General features: G+C 48.2%; 1 long non-coding RNA gene across 1 annotated transcript in view; it reads right to left on the bottom strand.

Annotated features, from left to right (window-relative positions):
• The window catches only part of LOC109370491, a 12,795-nt gene extending 6,266 nt beyond the window's left edge, over positions 1-6,529 (bottom strand). The window contains exon 1 of the long non-coding RNA XR_004161673.1: positions 6,193-6,529. This is a non-coding gene — a long non-coding RNA (uncharacterized LOC109370491). The remainder of the gene's footprint in view (positions 1-6,192) is intronic.
• Positions 6,530-6,932: the final 403 nt, after the last annotated feature.

The following is a 6,932-nucleotide window of genomic DNA, read 5'->3' as shown; positions in this document are numbered from 1 at the left end:
TCCTAGCAGCACAGCACAGGCACACCAACCCACCAGTTCTCTCTCACAGCCTCTCCTAATGCCTTCACCCAGCAGGAAGCAGTCTAACCTCTCGCAGATACCAAGAAACAGCAGCACAGATAGAGCTGAGGGCTTCCAGCAGCAAGATGTGCCCAGCTCCCTCCTGGACTGGGAGCTCACCATGACACAGCCAAGGGAAAGCACCTAAAGCACCTTCCCCGAGGCAGCAGTTCAGTCACAGCCTGAATTATTTCCCAGCCCCTTTACTGGCTCTTTGGTGGATCAGCCACTGAAGCTCGGCAGCAGTCCTGCACTGGGCTGCAAAACCACTCGGAGAGGACCACTCAGTGCTGCATATTTAGAGACCCAGCACTGCCTCCCTTGGTTTGGAGCAGAGATTAAAACCCAGCTGCAGAAGACGTATGGAACATTCCTACCGGTGTTCATCCCACAGATTGCTCGCTTTGCTATTGGCAAGCTCTGAAACATGTCAACATCATTCATAGAATGCTCTGAATAACATCCTGGTAATTTTTCACGTCTGACTTTGCACGTTATCTGCATTGGGGCAGGACAAGGGAGAAGGTCAGAAGTGGCTCTTCTCAGGTGCCAAGTGCCCTGGGTTAATTCAGTACAAGTTCCAGGGTACAGGCAGGTGTCAGTCATAGGTTCATGTTCAGTGAGAGCCACATCCCAAAAAGTTCAGATTTTGGCATTTTAGCTGAGCTGTGTCCTAATCCTGGGAACATCACAGATGTGAGATTTAAATTTCCTAACAGAACTCGATGCTGACCTCTCCAGCGCCTGCATTTTTGCATCCCCAAATGAGTAACTAAATACTTCTGAATATTTGTACTTCTCAAGTCTGTAGTTTAACCACGGACCATTGAGCATATTCTTCAGACAGGTTGGAAACACGTTTATGGAAATATCAGCCTAGAGCCCACTGAAAAGTCATTATCTCCCACACAGATCCCTATGGCTTAAATACAGACAAGCCCAGCTCACTCTGCCTTCTCCTTGCTATGAAGAAGCTCTCTCAAGAGCTGAGAGGAGGGGATGTTAGCCTCCCAGCGCACTATTTGTAAGCAAGAGCAACCTCCTATCCCAACAGTGGTTCACCACGCTCCATTTGCATCCCGTGGTTCAGTCTCACAATCAGTGCTTCCCCTGTGTGACATGACAAAAAAAAAAATCTGTCCGGTGGCTGTTTTATTTGCTGCTAACTGCAAACTTTCCTCCCTGGTGTGCTGCAGCAAGTCTGATACGCGATGCTTGATAAAAGCCACACATGCATCATTCTTATCATCCTTTTCTGCTCTTCATTTCTGGCGTCTCGTAGTCACTGAAGCACGGAAGGAATCCTATCTTGCAATGCACAGTTCAGCCCTCAGAGAAGCTGAGCACCTCAGCTCACAGAAACTATGCAGCTTGCCAGCACAGGTACCATCTAAGGCAAAGTGTGGCAGTTCATTCACGTGTGGGTCCTCTCAGAGGCTGAGTTGTAATTCCTGCACAAAACTGAGCTTTGCCCAGCAAGCTTAACACACACAACAGAAAAGAGGCAGCAATTCTGACAACAGCAGTGGCATCACAGCAAGAAAGTGGATTGGGGGGGGGGAAAGAAGAGATCAAGTTTGGGCCATTTTCACAGAATCCTGGGGTAGATGGGGCAGAACTTGCCCTGGTCACCCTAAAGGGGTGCACAATGAATAGAAAACAAAGCACTAAAGAGCAGAGGGCAGCACAGACAGCAGTGGGCAGGAGGGCTGTGGTCACCTCCCAGCAGGCTCCTCCAGCACTGGGAGGGAATATCACCATTTCTCATGCAGGCACTCCAAAGGTTACACAATAAAACAGCATGTTTTCATCATTGTGCTTAAGCTGAAAGGCAATTAGCTGCACAGGGTTATTCATCTCCTTGCTGGGTATGCTATGCTATGGAGTTAACATTATGAAGTTAAACAGGGGCTCTGTTGTTTCCTGGATGCTGCAATGGCATTGATAGCCCTGGGGATGAGAAGAGCTGCGCTCTCCAGCCATCGCTCCCATCTCTTTTAAAGCACAGTAATGTGAACAGGAGATAATCTACAGGCTTTGTTAGCAAGAAGGCAGCAGAACCCCACCTTTGTGGCTTTTGATAATTCCATGAGCATCCTTTTCCCAACAGCCCTCTCTATGCACAACATCCCCTGGGGCACTCACTGTTTGTTTCTCCCACTGAAGAAAGGCCATTGCCCTGGTGGTTTTGCCCCCTTCCCACGTGCAGCTGTCCTGATGACCACAGCCACTTTTGGGGGGCACCACAAGCAACTACTAGCAACTGCTCCCAGCTCATGTGTTGGAAGAACCACGAGCTCTAACAGCTGTAATAGTGGCACACACACACAAAAAATATTACTGCCACGGACGCAAAGCTTTCACTGGGTCTGATTTTTACCTGGCTACACTGCAGGCAGCCTGCACACACTGCAACCAGCACAGAGCACCTTGGGCTTTCTTTTATGACCAGGGAAGATTTAAACATGAGAAATTTCAGGCTATTCAATAAGGCTAACTGAAAATAAATCTCTTGCAAGAAGAAGAACAGCTCAGTATATCAACTGCCTCCTAAGAGCTGAATTACTTTTGGCTTCGCTGCCTTCATCACTTATCCTGTCCAGAGGGTTTGAAAACAGTGCAGTTACAGCTGACAATACACACTGCACAGAGAGCTGGGGCCAAGGCAATCCCACTCGGTGGGACATGGGCCATCATCTTCACCGCTGCCTTCCAAAATGAGCAAAGCAATTTGCATTTCTCAATGCATACCGTGGCTTTCTTTTGATGCAAAGAGGAAAAAAAAAAAAAAAAAGATTTCTGGCCATATACACCTCACAGCTCAAAAGCATTGTAACTACCAGACCTTTAATGCATGGGGAGGTATCACATGCAAATGGCTTGTCCTTGGGACTGTTGGACTGGTCTTACTTTTTCCCCCCTTGTTAGACCCGAGGTGGACATGAGGAACAGTTGGGATGTTGTTTTTAACCAAGAGCAACCAACTTAATGAAATGAGAAATTTATGAGCCGGTCAGCCTTAGGAATAATTGAGTTCAGGGACCCTCTGGGGTCCAGAGACTCTCAATAATGGAAAATCAGCTGTCTTGCTACAGAATCTATAGGCTGCAATGAAGGAACTCACAATGCTTTGCACAGCCCAGGGATGGTGTACCACAACAGGCATCCCGATCCAGAAGTGAAATCCCAGTTGTGACCTGGAATACCAGACTCCCAGCACTTCTACTACAGCACACAGCTGGCTTTGTCATTTCATCTCTGCTCTTATTTTCTTAACTGCCTCCAGTGATGCGAGCCTGGAATTTTGTGAATCAAATCTGCAGCAGGAGCTGCGAGTCCAATTTCAACACGAACGTAAATGCAGCAGCAAGAAAGCATGCTGGCACCAGCACAGGGATGGGAAGGCTAGAGTTTGCATTCAGGGTGAAAGGAATGCAGGAAGATGGAAAACTGTTTCCTTTGTACTCCTTTCAGTTTAGCACTCGGGTGGTTTTGCTCATTTTTCACACAGGCAAATAAATTGCGACACTCTGCAGCGGGGAATGGATTTACAAGAGGGAAACTGACAGAGCGCTGAGATGTGACAAGGGGCAGCGCTCCCTCCCCAGCACCCAGCCTTCTCCTGTGGCACTGCTCCAGACACCAATTTTTGGGAGAGACAAATATATCCTATGGGTTAGGGCAGCAGAGATCACAGCGCTGTGCGACACCGAGCAAACACATGCATCGAGGGCCAGAACCTCCCAAGCACTCCTCTGCAGCAAAACAGCAAAGCAAAACAATAACTGTAATAAACACTGCAGCCTCCAGAAGGGACAGATTTAGCCAGTCCCAAATAACGGGATGTGTTTGGTGCTCACAATGCTGACCTCTCCGTTTAACCACTGAAACATCAGTATACGAAACTCATTGCTATGGCACAGAACCCAACAGCTTCAGCACAGGGCAGCTCCAGCACCTCCCAGGATGCTTCCAGCAGCTTGCTGGCTCCTGCTGCTCCTAAACCAGCTTTCATGGCAATGGTGGTGGCAGCCGCACTGCTGCGTGGCCAAACACTCAGCAGAACATTTTGCAGGAGCAACCCCCAGGGTTCCAGCAGAAAACCAAGCAAAGCTTTAAACTGAAATGACAATTTAAGCTAAGGAGATTGTCCCAGCAGCTCCTTGTCCAAACCCAGCTCCCTGAGACTTTGGCCAGCCATCAAGGCAAGCAAAGCAAAAGGGATTACTGTGCATACGCTTGCTCCAGCCCCAGGGCAGGGCCTTGGTTTCCTGGCCTGCTGCTGCAGGTGATGGGGCTGAGACCTTCCCCAGCAGGCTGAGAGCACCCTGGGGCTGGTGGGAGAATTTGGGCAGCCCATCCCTCCTGCATGCACCGCCTGCAGCCTCAGCTCCCCTCCCTCAATACACGTCTGTGGTGTGAGAGCAGAACTCCCACGTTTCTACCATCACAGGAAGAATGAGGTTTTAGTTTTCCCCTTCTCCCTCAATAAGGTTCCCCAAAAAAATGTTAAAGAAATAAATCACATAGTACCTTTGAGAAAGCTTAATACCTGGCATTAATAAGGAGCTGCCAAGCCACTCTTATTTCTGAGACAGAAAACAGTCTTCTCAGAAATCCCAGCGCAGTAAATTAATCCCAGGAGGGAGCAGACTGAGCTTTTGCTACTGTAAATAGACTTTTTCATTATTCTGGAGCATTTTGAGGCCAAAAGACTGTCCCAGCATATTGGAAAGTGTAAGTAACTGTCTCACTTCTCTGCAGAAGAGGAACATTAAACAAGCAGAGCAGGACAGATTGATTAGTTCTTCCATTCAGCTGGCAGGCTCTAAGAGTGACTGTTGTTGCTGCTCTTACTGGGGAGAGAACTCACCCCCAAGCCCCCACCACAATGGAAGGAGCTGATGCTGGGAGAGCCCAGCTCCGGGTCCTGCTCTCAGCAGCAGCACTGGGAGCACAGGGCTGGTAGCATCAGCACGAGCCCATGGGTTTTCTGCTCTCAGCTACAGACACTACTGTCTCCTGGCTAGACACTACAAGGTGACACTTATGCAAGCCCTGATGGAACTATTATTTTTTTTTTCTTTCCAAAGCTATTCTCACTCTTTTCCCTTTTTTTCCTAAGCTAGGAGGTGATGGCACAAATTGGCAGGGGGAGTCTGAAGCGCTCTCTGCTCCGTTGAGTTCTTCACAAAGCACAGCACAACCATCCCTGCATCTTGACTCTGACAGTAATGCATCAGTGCAATCCCTTGTGCAGCAAGTGCACATCTAGGAGACAGCTTGCTGCATTGAGATGAAAAGCTAAAGTTTCTCTAAAGCATCTCCTATGCCTCTTCCTTTCTTAAATTACAATATGGCAATGCCAAAGTACTAACAAAAAGCTCATGTAATTCCAGAAAAGAGTAAGGAATTATTTCAGCATGAAATCAGAGTAGGAAGCTAAGCAAGTTTGGTAACAGTTAATGATGATTTACTGTGAAGCTGCTCCATAGGAAAGTATGAGTTCAGGAGCCACAGGACTACAGCAATCCATAAAACAGGGATAGAACACTACAGGAGTGTGGCTGAGGCTGGGTAAGGGGAACTGTGTGAGTCTGTGGGCTCAGCTGCTGTGGCAGCTCAGGGCAGCACCCCTGGTGCATGATGAGCAACAGCTGCACCCGATTTAAGAGCTCAAATCCCACCTATTTAGCAATGCTGTGGAAAGTGCTTTTTAACCACATATTTTCCATCAGCTCCATTCTCCCCCACACCACTTCCCAATTAAACTCCCCAGGCTTTAAGCACTGTTTTCAAGGGCCTGTTTGGCAAACAGTCTGCAGTAGTGTCACCTTATTCCCTTCCACTGCTTTTTTTCACTTCAGCACACAGAGGTGCCAACTCAGCACCAGCTCTGGTTCCCAGCAGGCACGCAGCCACCACCCCACAGCCACTTTGAGGGGGAGCTGACAATCACTGGTAATAACCAGGATGAATTCACTGTGGACTAGGAACACAGGATAGCTGAGAGGAAAGCAAACCAACCTTCCAAACATCTGAGCACCAAAACAACATCCCAGTGCTGTGGGAACCCCAACCCTCCTCGGTGATTCAGAACTGTGCATATTAACTGTTCATACAGATACTCACCATCAGTGATGCTGGTTTGTGCTGTCCTCAAGAAACTTCTCAGCTTCAAACACTGCATGGTGTTAGCAATACTAAGCCATCCTCTGCAAGGAGCTAGAAGCCATACATTTGGATTATCTTTAATTAATGTGGAAGAAGACGTGTTGCCCCTAGTCCATGGGATGCTACTCAGTGGTCACACCACAAATTACTCTAATTCTTTAGGCTGAAAACCATCTCCTCTCCTTGCATACAGCTCCTCAGAAGCTCAGCCTGTACCCTAAGTAACCTGCACCAGCTTCCAGGCTGAGGCTTCAAATGAGCTTCCATCACACCAGGCCCACATGTAGACAATCTCCCAAGCACAGGTGATGCATGTATACACTGATTTTGCCACCAGCAGCCAATGGGAGCATTCCCCTTGACACAACATTTTCCCATCAGCTTCAGAGGGAAGCACATGTAGCCCCATGGCTCCCCTTCCCTGGGATCCCAGCCAGCTGTCAGTTGGTTTCAATTTGAGCAAGTTCACACCCCTTGACTTTAACGTGGCTTTGAAACTCAGGTTCAACTGAATCAAACCAAGGTGGGAGCAGGTTTTGCACTTCTCTCTCCCACTCAGCCACTATAGACACACGGAGGCATGTCTGTCATTTCTAGATCTAGTAGCAAGCTCGGTCAGATTCAGGCTGTAACATTCAGCCAGCTGTTTCTACAGTGTTATTCAGGGATTTTAGCCTGTCATTACCCACAGTATCCAG

The sequence above is a fragment of the Meleagris gallopavo genome, chromosome 19 (genome assembly GCF_000146605.3).
Source record: "Meleagris gallopavo isolate NT-WF06-2002-E0010 breed Aviagen turkey brand Nicholas breeding stock chromosome 19, Turkey_5.1, whole genome shotgun sequence".
Classification (NCBI taxonomy): Eukaryota; Metazoa; Chordata; class Aves; order Galliformes; family Phasianidae; genus Meleagris; species Meleagris gallopavo.
The sequence above is the reverse complement of the archived record's forward strand: the minus strand, read 5'-3'. Positions and strand labels throughout refer to the sequence as shown.